General features: G+C 36.7%; 1 protein-coding gene and 1 long non-coding RNA gene across 2 annotated transcripts in view; both read left to right on the top strand.

The window, feature by feature from the left end:
• Positions 1 to 6,297, top strand: part of LOC115215939 — a 37,216-nt gene extending 30,919 nt beyond the window's left edge. The window contains exons 3-4 of the long non-coding RNA XR_003882023.2: positions 2,538 to 2,743; positions 6,248 to 6,297. This is a non-coding gene — a long non-coding RNA (uncharacterized LOC115215939). The remainder of the gene's footprint in view (positions 1 to 2,537; positions 2,744 to 6,247) is intronic.
• The window catches only part of LOC115215551 (polyunsaturated fatty acid lipoxygenase ALOX15B-like), a 234,486-nt gene that overhangs the window by 165,387 nt on the left and 47,377 nt on the right, over positions 1 to 21,722 (top strand). The window lies entirely within an intron of this gene.

Raw genomic sequence — 21,722 nt, 5'->3', positions numbered from 1 at the left:
ATGTAAATTAATTTATTTAAAAGCAAGTTTTTCAAAGTCAGGTGCATATTCAAAAACAAATTCTCCTATACTTTTTCCCGCGTGGAAATACACCCCTTCTATATATATTGAATCACCCCAGAGGGCACTCACTAAACGAATTGAAGGCATGACTGATCTCGATTACTGCCCCACCACCTTAAAGCCTTGAAACTCTACTCTCTCCAGCGCCGCCGCGAGCGGTACATCAATTGCACAATGTGAAGAAAATACTTTCTGCATTGCCCAAACGACCTGGACATTAGTTTCAAGGTTCATCCAAGGCTGGGACCACGGGCCATACGTACCCGGCACAATTCAGGATCACAACATATAGGTACACTGCGACACAACTTTTCCTCAACAGGCTCTCCCCTATTTAACATTGTCCCAAAACTGATAAAAAAGGAAAAAGGATCCCATCACTTTAAACGGACAATTTTCTTCAAGGAATACCAGAAACGCCACCCATACCTGGATACAAGTTCCTGTGTTTCTCCATTTGGTAATCTAATGAAAGAGACGAACTTCTGCTACAAAACGTTACATCACATGGGGTTGAAGCAAACTGTTTTTAATAATAATAATAATAATAATAATAATAATGATAATGATAATAACGATGATGATTTCTTTATTTACCACAAAGGTTTACATTAGAAAAACATTATGGACAGCTCAGGACAAAACAAAAACTCGTGTATATGTGTGAGAGATATGTGTAAGGATTTTGCGTGTAAGCAAGTCTAACAAATTTTTTTCAATGAGAGAGAAATCAACGCTGTGTAATCCTCAGTAGGGAGGAGACGTTCGAGGGATGCTCATGGAAAAAGCCCGTAAAAAAACCATGGGTACCCTGACTTTTGGGGTAGGTGCCTATTTTCCTTTCCTTTTTTCCAACTACAGGCGAATGCTCAGGGCAGGCTCGTTCACTCGCACCATTCTCGCCACTTTCATCCACCTTTCAGCAAACTGGTTAGAAGACAACACTTCCCTCTCGACCTTTATTTTCCTTTTCAAACTTGAAAAAGTTCAACAGGGATTGGCCAAAGAGAAAAGTGTTTGTCTTCAGTCCCTTCAATCTCGTCCACCATACAACCTCTTTCGCCATGGCCACCAGACATATAAAAACAGCCTTTCCTTCCCGGCTAAGGGAAGGCGGCAGGGTGATCTTCGCAATGGATTCAGTTGACAGCCGGATCCGTCCCACACGCGACAGCAGGTGTCCGACATAAACCCAGAGGACAGCAATGCTCGGGCACTGGACGAGTGCATACAGGACTTTCTCGTCGTCTTGCATGCATCTCGGACATGCTCGGCTGACGACACTTCCGTGCCTGTAAAGTTTATCCCGAACAGGCAAAGCTACCCAGTAGCACTTCCAGGTCAGAGATTTTTGGAAATTATCCATTGGTCACGGCCCGAAAGTTCTCCGGAAAAGAGCGACTAGCAGATCTCCCTCGATGCCCAAGGCCACCCAATAACATTGTCGCACTTTTCCTCCACTAATCCTCTATAAAATACTAAAGTGGATGTTCCACCTAAGCAGTTCCCTATTAGCTGAGGGAAGCACTTGAAGACATTCCACTTTCCAAATGCTCCCCCTCGGTCTCTGTTTTACCAAGGACTGCATCTCCGCTAAAGAAACTAGCTGCGGAAATACGTGTCTGGCGAATGGCAATCACACCTGTTCACCGTCAAGGAAGCACTGGAGTTCTCGTAGCCTCAGTGCATAACTGCACATCATCAACCACCATGCTCAGTCCACCACGCAACGGGTGTTGACAGCAGATAGACCGCCTGACCACCGGGACGCATCCCCTCCATAAGAAGCGGAGGAGTATAAGCTCCAGCGTAATCAGACCAATGTCTGGGACAAGACACGACGGTCAAGCGATATGAGTGACTTACATGTCTGCATTAATACAAAAAATCGTTTAAAACAAAGCAGAAATTTTAACTAAATTCTCAGGTGAAAAGAAAAATCTTTGTTAGATTCTAAAGTATTTAGTATTTAAGAAAGAGTTTTCTTTCATCTAAGGATGTAGCTTAATTTCTGCATTGTTTAAACGATTTTTGAAGATAAGTAATTTATTATTAAATATAACAAAATAAATTATGTTAACATGCCTTAAATTACAAAACAATGTGTTGTGATATTTGAATTTTCTTATAGTTAAATAAACTTTATCATTATATTTACTCCCGTCATTTATATTGTTATACACTCCTTATCATTTTCCTTTGTATTCTGTTTCGTAGAATGATACATTAAGTAGCTTTTTTATGAATATTCCCGGATTACTTGAAGCCATATATTGTGACTTAAATATGTGTGTGTGTGTGTGTGTGTGTGTGTGTATGTGTGTGTGTGTATAGCTAGATAGATAGATAGAGAGAGAGAGAGAGAGAAGAGAGAGAGAGAGAGAGAGAGAGAGCATATATTGAGAAAACTAAAACTGTTTGGGTTATTGCTGTAATATGACACAAGTCTTTCATTCTCTATTTTCTAAAAACAGAAATGGATGATCTGATGACAAGCTCCCACCAGGGAGCTGCACCAAATATTGGTATTTTTAGCTGGTTCAGGCCAGGATCACGTCATCCCATCAATCTTCCTCCATTAACGCGAGAGAAAGATCCATGTAAAGCCGAACGAATAAATGAAATGCAGAAGAATCGTGACCTCTATAAGTTAAAATACGTAGAGGGCTTCCCTCTTAAGGTGAGTATATATCTGGTATTGTAATAAAAAGATGATTTTTAATTGTTTTGTTTTCTATTTATAATTAAGCCCAAAATGGTAAGAATTATATGGCTGAGTCCAGCCATGAATTTATCGCTTGCCTGGTAACCATACTACCGATTAGTGCGAATGGGATCGGCTATGTGTTTTGTAAACAAAATTCAAGAGAATATTTTATAATAACGTTGTATATGAAATAATTTTAGACTTCCTACTTTGGTAGTTGTTATTAGCAATTGAATTTCCCATTACAGTTAAATTTCTCTGGCCATGAATCAAACCTACATCGTAGACTTAGAGCAACCAAGAAACTACATTATGTAACCCTTCAATCTGCTAGAAATAGTAGCCAAATTTCCCCTCAACATACGTCATTCCTATTGTTCAAATATCTAATTTTAAAAAACCATAGTTTTTCTTGTCCAGGACTGACCCAGTGGTCAACGACAAAATACATTTCTCAAGGATTTTTATAATCTAATTGCTATGGAGTTATCACATAAAGGATGTTCAGGTTAAATTTGACAGTCTGCTTAAAAAGAAAAGAAAATAACATCTCATATAAAAATAAAAATATAAAGATGGCAGTTTATTCAAAATAGCCACCCACAGCTTCCATCACGGTCTCAAGACGGCTCTGCAACCTGGCACGTGCGTTCCTCACTGTGTTACTGGCAAAATCTTCAGCGGAATTTTGCGTTAAGCACCCTATAACCTTTTATTTTTTTAAATTGTCAAAAATATTTTGCAAATTTGAGTTCTACACAAAGGAATTCATATGATTTTGGTAATTCTTTTTTTTTAATTTTCCGAATTTTTAAGCAATTTTTTTTTTGCCCACGTGCATATGGTGTAGTGTTTAAGAGCGCGGGCTACTAACCCCAAGATTCCGAGTTCGATTCCAGGCAGTGACCTGAAACGTTGTGTTAACAACAAATAAGATGAGGACAAATATCCGTCAATTGTAAATAATATAAATAAAAAATTTTCTGAATTTTTTGAATGTTTTTTTTACTCAGAATTTAAAATATGGACAGTCCGAATTTTTTGCTTAAATTCCAGCAAGGGACCATTAAGTGTGTTTATGGTGGGGGGGGATATAGAAAAGCATCAATACGTCAGAGTAACGTAGAAACATGAAGTATATCAGGTGATCTTTAAATGTGCTAAACATAGCAGTTAAACTGCCCTTAAACTGCACACAAAATTGGGGGACTGAGAAGGCTAGAAATTGGGGCTGATAAAGTTGTAGAAATTCTCTGACAATCACTTCTAACTCTTTCCTGGAGTATGGCAAGGAGATAAATCCTGTTCTTTAACTTATGGCCTTCCAGCAGGATTTGACCATAGTTTCCTGCAGCTTCGCATAGTCGTCTGATTCGAGCCTAAGGCCCTGTTCAAAGATATGGGGCTGTATGACGTCAACCTGACTAGAGACACACACAAAGGCCATTGCAGGTTGGGAAACTTGGTGTTCATGATAAATAGGACACCACGGGGATTGCCGGCAAGCCACTTGTTATTCTAGGTGTTATGCAACTGGTTCCGGCAGAAGTTCTATTCTTCTGAGAATAACCAGCTCATCCTCGGCTCGACACGGTGCCTCATCTTGTTCAAAAGCCTATTTTCTTTTGTCAAGTGGCTGTCCTTGACCAGAATGTGTCCCTTGTGCCTCCTGTACTAGTGGTAAGTAGTAGTACAAAGGTCCTCATTCAGAGCCAACTTCACTCTAACGCGCATCTCTTTCGCCAAGGCTCAGATTCTTTTGCTTGGATCTGCCATCACCTTGTTCTGCAGTTGTTGGATATATTCCAGCGTACGGACGCAATCAGAACGCTTGGTGTGTCCCTTCCTGCTGAGCACAGCTTCGTAGTCTCCGTTCTCAGGTCTTACATCCTTTACAGTGTTCTTAGTAAGTTGAGCAGCAGTGATGAAGTCGGCATTTCGATACCTGATGAGAATCCTCATGATACAAATAACTCTTTCCCAATATTCAGATGACTTCCAGTCACCTCACTGTTTTTCAGTTACAACTGTAATCATTATACTCTCCAACGCCGTTGAGTGTTCATCAATAGATCAAGCTATTCTTGAAAACAGGACACATAAAAAAATCGTCAAATTTAACTTGAACACTCTGGGCATGCCACTGATGACTCTTTATATAAAGTATAGCATTGTAAATAAAAGATAAAGCAATAAGCAAAAAGTAAGGCTGTATATAAGCTCTTCCTGTATATGACATGTCAATAGCAGAAAGAGCAGTGTATAAAATATAAAGCTAAATGAAACACCTGCGTATAACACTTTACAGAAAGCTATATAAAATAGTAAGTAGAAGCGATATAAAGCATCAATATCACTGGTTGCTAAGTGCATAATCACGGTGTTCCAGTTGTGACCACCTCTCCTGTCGTATTTTCACATCAGTGTCTATAATTACACTTTCCAATGTGTCCCACTTTTAAAGGGGATACCCTGTGATTTGAGAGGTATGGGGCAGCTATTTCTAGCAGGTCATGCCGCTGCATAGAGACTTTCTTTGGTTTTCCCCTCTCGAAATAAACTTAAATCCAAGTCAATCTGGCAGATATGTGATCATAAATATTCTAGCCTTGTCTTACCTTTCATGTATGATCGTATACCTGGTATTACAGAATAAAATGATTTTTAAGCAGTGGTAGCGTGGTATTTAACTGCTATTTCCAGCAGGTAGAACGATATCATATCATCGTTGCAAACGGAAAGAAACATTCGTTAATCAGAAAGTGTTCCTCTGTTTGCATATTTTATAACTCGATCGGTTGAGACCAGTAACTATGGAGTCCAAATTATTTTTTTTACCACGGGTACGAATCTACACAGTACTATAAACGATATGTAGAACCTCAGCTAATCGGAAGCCGTCCAGATGTCCCATTGAACGACGTGCTCCACAGCACTGGATTGTGTTATTTAAGGGTAATTTTGGCTGCTATTTCTAACCTTTTATCTTTGTGTAATAATTCATAAAGATTTTTCAAATGCCCACAAGGATACACACATTATTGGTTGAAGGCGGCGAGCTGGCAGAATCGTTAGCGCACTGGACGAAATGCGTAACGGTATCTCGCCTGTCACTACGTCCTGAGTTCAAGTTCTTCTGAGGTCGACTTTGCTTTTCATCCTTTCGGGGTCGATAAATTAAGTACTACTGAAACGCTGGGGTCGATGTAATCGACTAGTCCCCTCCCCCAATATTTCAGGCCTTGTGCCTAGAGTAGAAAAGATTATTTTCAGGTGACCTTAACAGTACCGATATTGATTGCTTCTTTATATTATCGATCTCCTCCTCTGGAATTAGGAAAGTTAAACTGGATCGTGGTGACATTTGATGTAAAGACGCAAGGAAACATAATTAAATAACACAATTTCAATTGGAAGGATGCTCATAAGTTAAATAATATAATTGATTTTAACCATTTTCTGTTTCTACCTGGACAGTTGGAAACATTGCCGCGCAACGAAAAAGATTTGATATACACGGTAAGAATGAATGTTTATGTTATATCTATGTTTACACATATATGCATGCATATATATATATATATATATATATATATATATATATATATATATATATATATTAGTAACAGAAAAAAGGGATTTCGGTTGTCCCCACGTGGTAGATTGTTATGTATATAAGAAATTAAAAAAAGAAAATACGCACACTTACATTGTTATAGTATAATTTTTAATGTATCGACCGGTTTCGCAATCGCTATTCATGATATAATGTTTAATTTATATGAAAATATATTTTTTCTTAAGAAGAAATATAAAAATATAAAAAAAGTTAACAATGAAATCATAACTGACATTTATTATAAACCAACTGGCTCCAAACAATATCTTCATTTTAACTCATGCCACCCGAAACACATAAAGATAAACATCCCTTTTAACTTAGCAAAAATGATCTGCACAATAGTGTCTGATAGAACAACTCGGGACCTTCGTCTTCAAGACCTCAAAACAACACTTATTGAAAGACAATATCCACCCTCTCTTATCGACGAGGGAATTAAACGTGCCAAACAATTAGACACAAAAACACTAAGAACAAAAAAACATAGCACCACACCTCAAACCGGAACCTTATTTTTATATCAACACACAACCCCAGAAACAGTGAGGCATTCAACACTATTGTGCAAACTCTCCCTTTACTAACTAGAGATCCAAAAATGAACGACATCCTGAAAACACACAAACTCATCAAATGCAAAAAACAAGACAAATCGCTAAAGAGACTACTAACAAACGCGAAGCTTTACAAAACAACCACGAAACCAACGGTTGAAAAAATGTGGACGCCGAAATGTGGAACCTGCCCCCACCTGCTTGAAGGCTCGGATTTCCTTTTCAAACGAGGACAGAGGTTCACAATTAAAACTAGTTTCACCTGTGCCTCTGAGAACCTAATTTATGTAATAACCTGCTCGGGTTGCAGTCATCAGTACATTGGACAACTTTAACTTTGAGGAAGAGAATCACTCTGCATAAGGAGAAAATCCGTTTCCCGCAATACAGACAAATTCCTCTTGGTGAACACATAGAAAAATGTGCAGGTAACATCAAACCAAATTTTACAGTCTTCCATTTCTACCAGTGCAAAGACACAATCTCTCAAATAGAACGCTTAAATAAAGAAACTGTTTTCATTGAAAAATACAAAATGCATCTTAATAAGCACGCATAACCAACTTTTATATTTTTATATTTTTACACACTACATCACTGTACATAAATCCCCTAAGAAACAAGGCCTTTTTTAAACCTGTCTCCTTTCTGTAACATTTATTCCCTACCCAAAACTTAAACAGTTATCTCACTTACACACAACAATAACAATAATAACAACCAATTACCTCCCTTTACTTGTCAACTTGTAAAATCTTTCACTCGTGAATTTCATTACAAATAACATGGACCATATTTCTTCTTAAGAAAAAATATATTTTCATATAAATTAAACATTATATCATGAATAGCGATTGCGAAACCGGTCAATACATTAAAAATTATACTATAACAATGTAAGTGTGCGTATTTTCCTTTTTTAATTCTTATATATGTATATATTTATATATATATATATATATATATATATATATATATATATATATAATATATATATATATATATATATATAATATATATATATATATATATACATACATATATCAGGTCATCCCATAAGTTCTGTCCAATTTTACCTTTTTGGAATTAAAAGAAATTTAATAGTATTTTAGAATGTCTAATGGAATTAAAAATTACTTTTATGCATTTGTGTACATTTAAACTAATCAAATATTATTTTACAGAATAATAGAATTAAAAGTTCTTTGATTAAAATACTTTCTAACATGGAAGTATTCAAAGAGCATTTGAGGCACCTAATGCTTTATGAGTACAAAAAAAGAAACTCTGCAGCCGAAGCGACTCGAAACATACACTCAGTTTATGGGAACAATGCTTGAATGAAAGAACTTGATGAAGATGATTTGCAAAACTCAGAAGTGGCGATTTCAGCCTTGAAGATGAAGATTGAACAGGACGTCCAGTTGAGTTTGATGATAAGCTCCTTGAGGCATTACTTGAAGAAAATCCTGCATTATCAGTGAAGAATTGGCAATAAAGCTTAGTTCAAACCATACAACTATTCATCGTCATCTTCAACAAATTGGAAGGTTTTCTAAACTTGGAAAATGGGTGCCTCATGAATTGTCCGAAAGCAACCGCAAATCCCGAGTTGACATCTGCTCTTCTCTCCATTCTCGTGAACTCATTTCACCCCTTTTGGATAGACTTGTGACTGGTGACGAAAATGGATCTTCTATCAAAATGTAAATGTCGTAAACAGTGACCTGGTAAAAGGGAAAAAACTCAACCACAACTGAGAAGGGAACTTCATGGAAAATAGTTCTTCTCTCGGATTGCAAAGGAGTAATTCACTTTGAATTGTTACCACCTAATTCAACAATCAATGTTCAAAGCAAGTGTCAGCATTAGAGCGTTTGAACCAAGCTTGAAGGAAAAAAAGACCCGCTTTAGTGATTCGAAAAGGAGTGATATTTCATCAGGACAATGCACGACCCCACGCTGCAAAGATCACATCACAGAAGATCGAAGAGCTTGGTTGGAAAAAATTCCTCGTCCACCTTATTCTCCCGACCTTGCTCTTTCAGACTACCATTTGTTTCGTATTTTACAGAATAATTTGGGGGACGTAACTTTCGCAAGCCAGGAGGAGGTCGAAACTGACATTTCAGAGTTCTTCCCTTTGAAACAAAAGAGTTTTACATTGATGGGATTAAAAAGCTTGTAAATAGATGGAAGAAGTCATTGATAATCAGGGAAAGTACATTGATGATTAACTTTCAATTAAATATAACATTTGATCACTTGTTTCCTTTATTCAAAATTTAGACAGAACTTAAAGGAACACACATACACACAACACAAACTATATATATATATATATATATATATATATGAAAAACAAAGTAAAAAATAGAAAATGCTAAAATAATTTTATAGTGAACATTTCAGTACCGGTTTCGGTCATTTTGAGACCTTTTCAACTGTAACGATTAAATAATTAAATTTAGAAAAATTAGAAGAAAAGTTTTTTTAAAAGAATATTTCTATAGTAGTGTTCAGATTTAAGTGGCATTCTGCTTTCTCTGACTCCCTTGTTTGCACTTGTGTGTTCGAGGTAGTTGTGAGCTCTTGGTAGGGTAGTAGAGAGAAGGCTGGTGAGGAAAGAGGGGTGGGAGAATCTGGGAGTGCCCTGATGGTCGTATTTTGAATGGTCAGTGGCGCTGGCAGTCAGTCTCGTTCAATTCAGGAGAATATTTATATTGATAGGCTTCTTTATAGAATTAGCGTAGGTGTTATACTAAAAAACATTAGTGACAAACTTAAGGGGTAGGGGTGGAGAGAAGAAGAAGAAGAAGAAGAAGAAGGAGAAGGAGAAGGAGAAGGAGAAGATGACGATGATGGTGATGGTGGTGATGATTATGACGACGATGATGATGATAACGATGATGATGAAGAAGAAGAAGAAGAAGAAGGAGGAGAAGGAGAAGATGGTGGTGATGATGGTGGCGATGATGATGATGCCGATGATGATGATAACGATGATGATGAAGAAGAAGAGAGAAGAAGAAGAAGAAGAAAAAACAGAGAGGGAGAATATGAATGTAAATATAGCTATGAAGGGGCTGATTAGTAATGGATTCTATTGAGTGTAGTATTTGTGTGTGTATATATTTTTTTCTTTTATTCTAAATTGAGGTATATTAATTGTTTGTCGTAGACCCGTTAAGAAGTGGCTTGTATTTTGTAATAAAGAGATTTTCTTTACTTATTCGTTGTCTCGAAGTTGTATCGTCCCTAAATTGGTAGAGGGGGAAAATTCTGAAGTTTGGTGTTTTTTGTTGGCGCAAGTATCTATGTGTTGGCTAAAAGCTATTTTCTGTTTTGGGGAATTTTTATCTGGGATCTGTGCAGGGCCATTCGTTTACGCAAACCATTTTTTGTTTGGCCTATGTACTGCTCTTGACACCCGGAGCAGGTTAGTGAGTATATTAGTTCTCCGAAGCACATGTGAAGTTGCTTTTCACTGTAAAACGTTGTCCCTGTTTGAAGGAGAACTCAGAACCCTCGATTAGATAGTCGCATATCCCGCAATTGGGTCTTCCACATTTTTTTACTGTCGGCTTCTGTGTGAAGAGTGAATTCGGGCTTGTGTAAGGAGACTTTTCATGGATCTAGGCTGTCTTTTGCTTTTTATGATCGTGTGTGTTTGGAGGATTGTGTTCATTCTGTGGTCTTTTTTTAGGAGGGGTATGTGTGGAGGATGGTGTCGAAGGCTTCGTTATTGAGAGGGTTGTGTGTGGAGATGTATGGTAAGGCTTTTGGTTGTAAGTTTTTCTTTGATTTGGGATGTCTCAGTTCCTTGATGTTAAGTGAAGGGCACGTTGAATGCATTTGTCAATAAGTGAAGGTGGATAGTTCCTGGTGATTAGGGTATCTTTAGTTCTTGTAGTCGTGTGTCTCTGGTGTTTGCGTTAGAGACTATAGTGCATATCCTTTTTGCTAGATTGAAGGGGATATTCATCCTGGTGTGTTCTTTTTCACCATATATTATATATATATATATCGAGGTTATAAGAGGTAATGGTGTCCTTGAGACCCAACCATCCTCTCACACTGTCTCCAATGAAGGGATATAATTATTAAATATCCTGGAAACAGCTGTAAGGCCTTCTATCTATAAATGTTCTAATATCTACACAGCCTTGGTTTTTTATCTCATTACGCAAAAAATTCTTATAATATGTATATATTTATTTATACATACATATATATACGTGTGTGTGTGTGTGAGTGTGCGTGTGTATGTAATAATGTAGGTATATGCATATATATATATATATATAAATGGAGACTTATGGATATATTAATAATTTATTTGTATGATATAATGAGGTTGAAAGGTTTTTGGATTCCTTAATTCTTAATGAAGACCTGACATCCTCGAATTGACTATATATATATATATATATATTATATATATAATATATATATATATATATATATATATAAGTGAAATAATGGAATCACGCATAATGTTGAATTGAGTATATCAGCGTGAATCTAACTAGCTGAACAGTCTGTTAAGGCAAAATTTGAAGTCCCAATCAACTGAAAATGATGAATAAAATGTTGAATCTACTAATGCTCCGTTTAAGTGTGTGTGTGTGAGAGAGAGAGGGGGGAAGAAGAAGAAGAAGAAGAAGAGAGATGATGATGATGATGAAGAAGAAATAGAGAGAGTGGGAGGAGCGCGATAAATATACATCTATTTTTGTGCTTATATTGTATGTATGAGTAGGTATCCATAGAAAATATAGAAAACATGTATCGAATATACGTACTGTCCGAATCAGTCGCGTCTCTTTGCTCTCATGCAAACTTGACCTTTTCAACCCTTAAATAAAACGTAACATTTCATTTCAGATAAATCGGATTGGACGTAGCGGAAACCGACATTAAAGAGTTGTATGCTAGATTGACAATATGGACATTGGAGAAGCTAGATGACTTAAACTTGATATACAGCCGCAGCCTTCTTCCGCAACCGAAGGTATGTGCTTAGAATAGTTTTATTTTTGAAAATACCTCATGAATTTTAGGAGGAACACACATATTCAAACTTATACACACATACATACATACATTCATACATACATACACACATACATACATACATACATTCATACATATATTCATACATACATACATACATACATACACACACACATACACACATACATATATACATATATTCATACATACATACATACATATATAATATATATATATATATATATATATATAATAGAAATATTAAAATTATTAAGTCTCTCTAAAAGAGAACAACGGCCCCGTTCCCGGAAAATAATAGTTATCGCCATACTAATATGGCATTCTTATAAAAATAAGAATAAAGCTGTCCGCTTATTAGCTCCATGAGGCCATCGCCTTAAGTTAGCTATTTGATACACAAACTGTATCCATATAACCTTCGAACAAGGGAGGTCAGTCGCTCCACACTACTTGACCGGCAGCTACAGACGCGTTTCGGGGTATTGCCCCTTTTCAATGCAGCGTAGCCAGCCAGTAGGTGTCGCTTCTGACAATCTCTGTTCAAAGGTTTTATTTACCTAGCTTCGGTGGAGTACATCCACTTGTTTTCAATAATAGAAATATTAAAATTACTAAGTCTCTCTAAAAGAGAACAACGGCAGCGTATATATATATATATATATATATATATAATATATATATATATATATATATATATATATGGGGGGGGGTAAGAATAAAAAAGAGAAACTGCACATTGCATATAAAAATAATGGCTTTTTTATGAACAGTAACGATATATATATATATACACAATTAGATGAACTGAGGTAGAATTAAGAGGTATAAAAGTCATTATTTTGAATTGTTAAAGAGATTCAAAATCATACCGGTATCGTCAAAAGATATTCACTGGCTTTGAATGAGCACTGACTTCCAAACGGTGTCGGGTCTACTAGTCCCTGAGTAAAAAGATTATATGCAAAGGAAGAAAGCAGTTCTGGAAGTGGTGCAATTAGGGTAGATATATATATTGTAATATGATTGGTGTATAGGATGCATGGAAATTAGTGGTATTGTTGGTAAGGTTAGTAGTGTCCTGTATTATGTTATGTGTTCATATTGAGTTCTGGATGATATTTATTAATGAACGTCGCCTCTTTATTCATTCTTTGCTGTACTTAGGTGTACTGTGAACATTGATAGAAAGGGAAAATTAGGAAGTTTGGTTTAAGGTTCCTAGCACATTTTTCTGTGTTCACTGGCCTGTATCTGTCTGTATTGTGGATAACGGATTTGTTCTTTGTGAAGAGTTGTTCTTCGTCGGAGAGACATTCCTGTTTGCCCAATATATTGATTACTGCACCCATAAAAAGGTCTTTATTTTTAATATCCAACATGCATTTTCTCTTTTTTCTTTTCCCTTATTCATACCGCGTGTAGTTTCTTTTCTCTTTGAAACCTATTTCTATTGTGTTTTACTACACGTGAGATTTAAAATGCCACAGATACCAAACTTCTCAGTTAAAACTTTCAACGAAGATACTCTAAAGGAACTAAAAAAGATTAGCTCGAATTTGAGACTCATAATTAATAAGATTGATGAACATAAACGATTTACACAAGAAGAGAAAGGGCAATCTCTGGAACAATTCAATCAACATTTGACCGAATTATGCACCACTCTACAATCGTTACCTCATAATTGTTGCATAAATGAAAATCCCCTACAGACGATACACACGATAGAACCTCCTCTACCTTAATGCAATCAATTAAAAACCGTATTATCCATATTTGGAAGGAGGAACTTAAAGCCAGAAAACTTTCTTTCTGGAATATTATTAAAAACAACTACACGGCAGAAAGTTATGAACGCTGGTTAAATTCAACTCCAGTAATCTTACCTCGTAAATTTCAAATTAAACTAATACCAAACGAACAGGACCAACAAAGACAATTAAGGGAGAAACTAGCATTGGAAGAAAAGGAAAACGGAAATCGAACTCCTTAAACGTAAGCGTTAAGAAATGAATATAAATTTAAAAGCATAGATGAGGAGATATATTCCGTATTAAGGAAACATTGAGATGGTCAACTGTTGGAGAGTGTTTTTAAACAATGGAAAACAACTTGTGAAACTGAAGAAATCAATTGCCAACAACGCTGGGAAAGAGAAGCTAATTTTGTTTCCAATACTACGAAACACCGTTCAACATAGAAAACATATCAGATAACCCCTTCCTGAAGAAACATAAACCAGAATCCCACGCAAAAATGACCTTACATTTCTCTGGCTCAAACCACAGACAATCTAGGGGACACAACTCAACCAACCTCACCTCACTTCTACCTACAAATAACTTACAAACAACAAACAGGGAATCCTCTCGTAGTAGAAAATCCGGACGTAATTTTCAAGGCTCCCAACATACAAATCAAAAGATCCACCCAAGCCTCCAGACTAACCCAAACATTCGAGAACCACTACCTACCAATCTACCCCCATCATCTCTCAGATAATGGACAAATTTGCTTCTGACACCTAGCCTCAACATGGATACTTCAAGCATTCAACTAGACACAGCCTAACTAGACAACAGAACTTCTCCCTCCACCCACATTACAAAATTAAGAATAAATTTAACCCAAGCCACATCAACCATAGACAATATAACAACTCCCAGTACAACCATAACTTAGTCCACTACAGAGTCACCCCACCACAGACATACTACCACAGTCACACTGTGCAACCATTTTCTCCTATACAGACCTTCCACATCAATCCACTTCCTACAACCATTTTTTAGACCTAAATCAGAGAAACAGAGATGTGAAATGGAACAAAATATACATGAACAACTGTAAATAATCAACTTATCAAAGAAAATCATAAGTACTACACAAACTAAAATTCTAGCAAGAGGTTTAAAATTTACTCCAACCCCCCGCTGATCGAACCCGAATGAAATTAACGATAACACTATGGCTTTCTGCCGAAAATTACGCCTCACAGAAGCACTTCACAACTACACCAGTGAAGATGACTCAATAGTAAAAAACAAAAGTGAATACTGTCCTACAAAAGGCAGAAATAAAGCACTTGATGCTTTTTGTGAGCACGTTACCAGTTTTCCTTTTAATACCCTACAAAAACAACGAATTAAATCCAGCCTTAATGTAAATGAATGGAACGACCTAATCGAGTTAAAAAATGATATAAACCTCACCATTACAGAAGCCAACAAAGGAAGTGCGGCAGTGGTGATGGACACAGAATACTACAAAAATGTTATACTCTCCAAATTGGAAAATAATATTTACTATGAGAAGATAGTACAATACAACCCACAGAAGACACTTAAAAGCTTATCCTCCTTACTTCAAATACATGGAAAGGGCCTCACTAAACATGAAATTAACTATTTATTCAATTTTAAATACAGATCTACTCTATTCTGCGGAGTACCTAAAATACACAAAAATCTACATATTTGTAAATCTTGCAAAACTTCTAGCGTATGCATTAATGTACCTCCCACTACTGACTTCAGACCCATCATTGCTAGCCCTGCTTGTGAAACCCACCGTTTGAGCAACTTTCTCGACAGCTTACTCAAACCGTTTCTAAAATATGTGAAAATCTTCATCAGGGAAGACTTAGACATGCTTAACCACCTCCCGAAGACAATAAATGAAGGAACTCTGTTATTATCATTCGATGTGGTGAATTTGTACACTAATATCCCACACGATTATGGTATAGAAGCAATCACCTTCTGGCTAGAAAAATACCCGGAAGAGATCCCAGGATGCATCAACCACAGATTCATAATTGCAGCACTCAAATTCATCCTACTGAACAGCTAATTAATGTTCGATACAGTTTAGTATCGACAAAAATGTGGAATTGCAATGGGAACTCGAGCTGCTCCAGTGATTGCGAACCTTGTAATGGGTTACCTAGCACTTAAAATATACCAATCCTAACTACAAAAATATGGCACCTCATTTCATCGCTATTTAAAGGAAGACTGGAAGAGGTATTTGGACGATTGCTTTATACTTTGGAAAGACAGCATGGGCAAACTCCTTGACTTCAAAATAATGCACAACGATATCAATAGCAACATACAATTCAGCATGGACCACAGCAATAAACAACTTCCTTTTCTTGACATCCTAATTAAAATAGTTAATAACCATATCGAAACAGACATCTTCTATGAACCCACAGATTCTAAACAATGCCTATTATTCAACTCATGCCATCCCAAACACATAAAAATTAATATACTTATAATCTAGCGAAAATAATCTGTACTATAGTTTCGGACACCTATACTCGTGAACGAAGACTCCTTGAACTCAGATCAATACTAATCAAGAGACATTACCCAGCATCATTAATAAATGATGGGATTAAACGAGAAAAGGAAATAGACATACGACATTAAGGGAAGTCAACCGAAATACCAAACCAGACTTTAAAATACTCCCATACTTCTTCACACACAACCATAGAAACAATGAGGCCTTCAACATCATCATACAAAATCTATCCATTCTCACAGGAGATAAAACAATGAACAAAATTTTAGGCTCACACAAAATTATCAAGAGCAAAATGCAACCGAAATCATTAAAAATAATATTAACCAACACAAGACTATATCTATTAACAAAGGAACCAAAAGTGAAAAATACGGGTGGCCTAACTGTGGCACATGCCCCCACCTTTTGGCGGGTACTGATGGGCAAACAGGAATGTCACTCCGACAAAGAGTAGACCCGACACCGTTTGGAAATCGGTGCTCATTCAAAGACAGTGAACAGCTTTTTGACAATACCGGTATGACATTGAATCTCTTTAACAAAATAATGACTTTTATACCTCTTATTCTACCTCAGGTCATTTAATTGTATATATTTATCATTGCTGTTCATAAAAGCCTATATTTTTTCATATACAATGTGCATTTTCTCTTTTATTTTTAGTTTTTACATATTTATACAAAGTGTAGTTTCTTTTCTCTTTGAAACCTATTTCTACTATATATATATATATATATATATATATATATATATATATATATATATATATATATATGTATAAGGGTGAAAAGGAACACACGAGTTGATATATATGAAAAAACAAGTAAAAAATAGAAAATGCTAAAATGATTTTATAGTGAACATTTCAGTACCGGTTTCGGTCATTTTGAGACCTTTTCAACTGTAACGATTAAATAATTAATTTAGAAAAATTAGAAGAAAAGTTTTTTTAAAAAATATTTCTATAGTAGTGTTCAGATTTAAGTGGCATTCTGCCTTTCTCTGACTCCCTTGTTTGCACTTGTGTGTTCGAGGTAGTTGTGAGTTCTTGGTAGGGTAGTAGAGAAGGCTGGTGAGGAAGGGGGTGGGTGGGAGAATCTGGGAGTGCCCTGATGGTCGTATTTGAATGGTCAGTGGCGGCTGGCAGTCTCAGTTCAATTCAGGATAATATTTATATTGACAGGCTTGTTTATAGAATTAGCGTAGGTGTTATACTAAAAAACATTAGTGACAAACTTAAGGGGTAGGGGGTGGAGAAGAAGAAGAAGAAGGAGAAGGAGAAGGAGAAGATGACGATGATGGTGATGGTGGTGATGATTATGACGGCGATGATGATGATAACGATGATGATGAAGAAGAAGAAGAAGAAGGAGGAGGAGAAGAGAAGATGGTGGTGATGATGGTGGCGATGATGATGATGCCGATGATGATGATAACGATGATGATGAAGAAGAAGAGGAAGAAAGAAGAGGAAGAAGAAGAAGAAGAAAAACAGAGAAGGGAGAATAGTAATGGGTGTAAATATAGCTATGAAGGGGCTGATTAGTAATGGATTCTATGGAGTGTAGTATTTGTGTGTGTATATATATATATATTTTTTCTTTTATTCTAAAGTTGAGGTATATTAATTGTTTGTCGTAGACCCGTTAAGAAGGGGTCTACGACAAACAATTAATATACCTCAACTTTAGAATAAAAGAAAAAAATATATATATATATACACACACAAATACTACACTCCATAGAATCCATTACTAATCAGCCCCTTCATAGCTATATTTACACCCATTACTATTCTCCCTTCTCTGTTTTTTCTTCTTCTTCTTCTTCCTCTTCTTCTTCTTCCTCTTCTTCTTCATCATCATCGTTATCATCATCATCGGCATCATCATCATCGCCACCATCATCACCACCATCTTCTCCTTCTCCTCCTCCTTCTTCTTCTTCTTCTTCTTCATCATCATCGTTATCATCATCATCGCCGTCATAATCATCACCACCATCACCATCATCGTCATCTTCTCCTTCTCCTTCTCCTTCTTCTTCTTCTTCTCCACCCCCTACCCCTTAAGTTTGTCACTAATGTTTTTTAGTATAACACCTACGCTAATTCTATAAACAAGCCTGTCAATATAAATATTATCCTGAATTGAACTGAGACTGCCAGCCGCCACTGACCATTTAAAATACGACCATCAGGGCACTCCCAGATTCTCCCACCCACCCCCTTTCCTCACCAGCCTTCTCTCTACTACCCTACCAAGAACTCACAACTACCTCGAACACACAAGTGCAAACAAGGGAGTCAGAGAAAGGCAGAATGCCACTTAAATCTGAACACTACTATAGAAATATTTTTAAAAAAACTTTTCTTCTAATTTTTCTAAATTTAATTATTTAATCGTTACAGTTGAAAAGGTCTCAAAATGACCGAACCGGTACTGAAATGTTCACTATAAAATCATTTTAGCATTTTCTATTTTTTACTTGTTTTTTCATATATATATATATATATATATATATCATGATCATCACCATCATCGTTTAACGTCCGTTTTCCATGCTGGCATGGGTTGGACGGTTTGATTGGGGACTGGCAAGCCAGGTAGCTGCACCAGGCTCCAATCTGATATGGCAAGGTTTCTACAGCTGGATGCCCTTCCTAACGCCAACCACTCCGAGAATGTAGAGGGTAATTTTACATTCCTCCGGCACAGGAGCCAGTCAGGCAGCACAGGCTACGCTTGAATGGTGCTTATTAGGTGCCACTAGCACGGGTGCCAGTCAGGTGGAGCTGACATCAGCCACAAGTACAATTTCCATTTTGATTTTGATTTTGATTTTACTTGACTCATCTTTTCAAGCATGGCATGCTGTCCAACAATCACAGCATCTCTCCAAAGGTCTCGGTCTCTTGTCATTGCCTCTGTGCTGTGAGGCTCAAGGTTCGAAGGTCATGATTCCCCGCCTCCTCCTATGCCTTCCTTCCTTATATATATGTATGTATGTATATATATATTTATGTGTGTGTGTGCGTGTGTGTGTGTAAATAATAGTAATGGCATTTTTATATAAGCTTAAAGCTCATGGCGATCATCGTGCAATGACTAAGGAAAATAGTCCAATAAAGTGGCGTATAAGCCCTCGACAGAATAAAGAAGGCTTTCCAATCGTGTCATCGCACGGTAAGCGTTAAGCTTATATAAGAATACCATCATTATTATTATTTAAAGGATTGTAAACTCGGCGGCGTATAAAAAACAACATTCGCACCGAAAGCATATATATATATATATATATATATATATATATATATGATGGACGCTTCTGATACTCTGTTTGCTCAATGGCGATTAGTATAGAACTAAATAACAACAAGGGCTAATTATATATGAAACTCATGAAATTCAAAATAGGCTAAAGTTATCAGTTGCTATAGATCTACCCAACAGACTAAACCTATGATCAAAGACATTCCCACCATCCAATTTCATTTCAGATATACAGCACTCGAGATCACGTGATTATGTATACCTATAACGAAAATGAGGGTAAGGCCGCAGACGGTAGCCTGGTTAGGAGGGTGATTGTTGATTAGAGGACGATGGATCAACTAAAAGAACAAATGCTGTATACAGTTGCTTGATCTATTAAAAGTAATAGCTAAATCTTCCATGCGTCATGCGTACCGTCTTAAAAAATTGGGTTTAATACATACTTAAACGCACTAAATCTGAAGAAAAGACAACCTGAACAAGGCTGGAATGCTTTCGATCAAAACGTTTGCTCTATCAGAGTTGAAATGAATCTGAAAACAAACAATACATTTCAATAACAATATTTATATCTAACCCAAATAGTACATTTTAAGGGTCAGAATATAAATGATAAACTGAAGGTAGAGTTGTGTAGCAAGGAGACTTCCTTTTCTATCAGGCTGAACCTAATTCAATCTTACAGCACGGCAGCCGGAGTATGTGATTTTAATTGTCTAGAATTGACCAATCAGTTTTTTTTTTAAAGGAAATTTGGTTGTACGAAGCAACGGATTTCATCAGATATATATATATATGCTTTCGGTGCGAATGTTTTTTTATATACGGCGCCGAGTTTACAATCCTTTAAATAATAATAATGATGGTATTCTTATATAAGCTTAACGTTTACCGTGCGATGACACCGATTGGAAAGCCTTCTTTATTCTGTCGAGGGCTTATACGCCACTTTATTGGACTATTTTCCTTAGTCATTGCACGATGATCGCCATGAGCTTTAAGCTTATATAAAAATGCCATTACTATTATTTACACACACACACACACACACGTATATATATATATATACATACATATACATATATATATTTATTTATATATATATATTTATTTATATATATATTTATTTATATATATTTATTTATATATATATTTATTTATATATTTATTTATATATATATATTTATTTATTTATATATATATATATATATATTTATATATATATATATATTTATTTATATATATATATTATTTATATATATATATATATTTATTTATATATATATATATTATATATATGTATTTATTTATATATATATATTTATTTATATATCATCATCGTCGTTTAACGTCCGTTCTCCATGCTAGCATGGGTTGGACGGTTCGACCGGGGTTCTGGGAAGCCAGAAGGCTGCACCAGGGTCCAGTCTAATTTGGCAATGTTTCTACAGCTGGATGCCCTTCCTAACGCCAACCACTCCGTGAGTGTAGTGGGTGCTTTTTACGTGCCACCTGCACAGGTGCCAGGCGGGGCTGGCAACGGCCACGGTCAGATTGGTGTATTTTATGTGCCACCGGCACGGAAGCCAGACGGGCGGTGCTGGCATCGGCCACGAGTTGGATAGTGCATTTTACGTACCACCAGACCAGGGATCCTGGCTGGTTCAATTCGATTTCGATTTCGCTTGCCCCAACATGTCTTCACAAGCAAAGGGGGTTGGCAGGGTGCCTGTCGTACGGTCGCATTGGAGTATTTTACGTGCCACGGCCACGAGTCGGATAGTGCTTTTTACGTACCACCAGACCAGGGATCCTGGCTGGTTCAATTCGATTTCGATTTCGCTTGCCCCAACATGTCTTCACAAGCAAAGGAGGTTGGCATGGGTGCCTGTCGTACGGTCGCATTGGAGTATTTTACGTGCCACGGCCATGAGTCGGATAGTGCTTTTTACGTACCACCAGGCCAGGGATCCTGGCTGGTTCAATTCGGTTTCGATTTCGATTTCGCTTGCCCCAACATGTCTTCGCAAGCATGGGGGGTTGGCATGGGTGTCTGTCGTCGGATGAGGTTCTATATCGACTTCGCTTGCCTCAGCCGGTCTTTGTGTCCAAGGGAGGAAAGGCATTCATAAGTGGGCTGGGCTCAC

Source organism: Octopus sinensis, linkage group LG9, assembly GCF_006345805.1.
Source record: "Octopus sinensis linkage group LG9, ASM634580v1, whole genome shotgun sequence".
NCBI classification, from domain to species: Eukaryota; Metazoa; Mollusca; class Cephalopoda; order Octopoda; family Octopodidae; genus Octopus; species Octopus sinensis.
The sequence above is the reverse complement of the archived record's forward strand: the minus strand, read 5'-3'. Positions and strand labels throughout refer to the sequence as shown.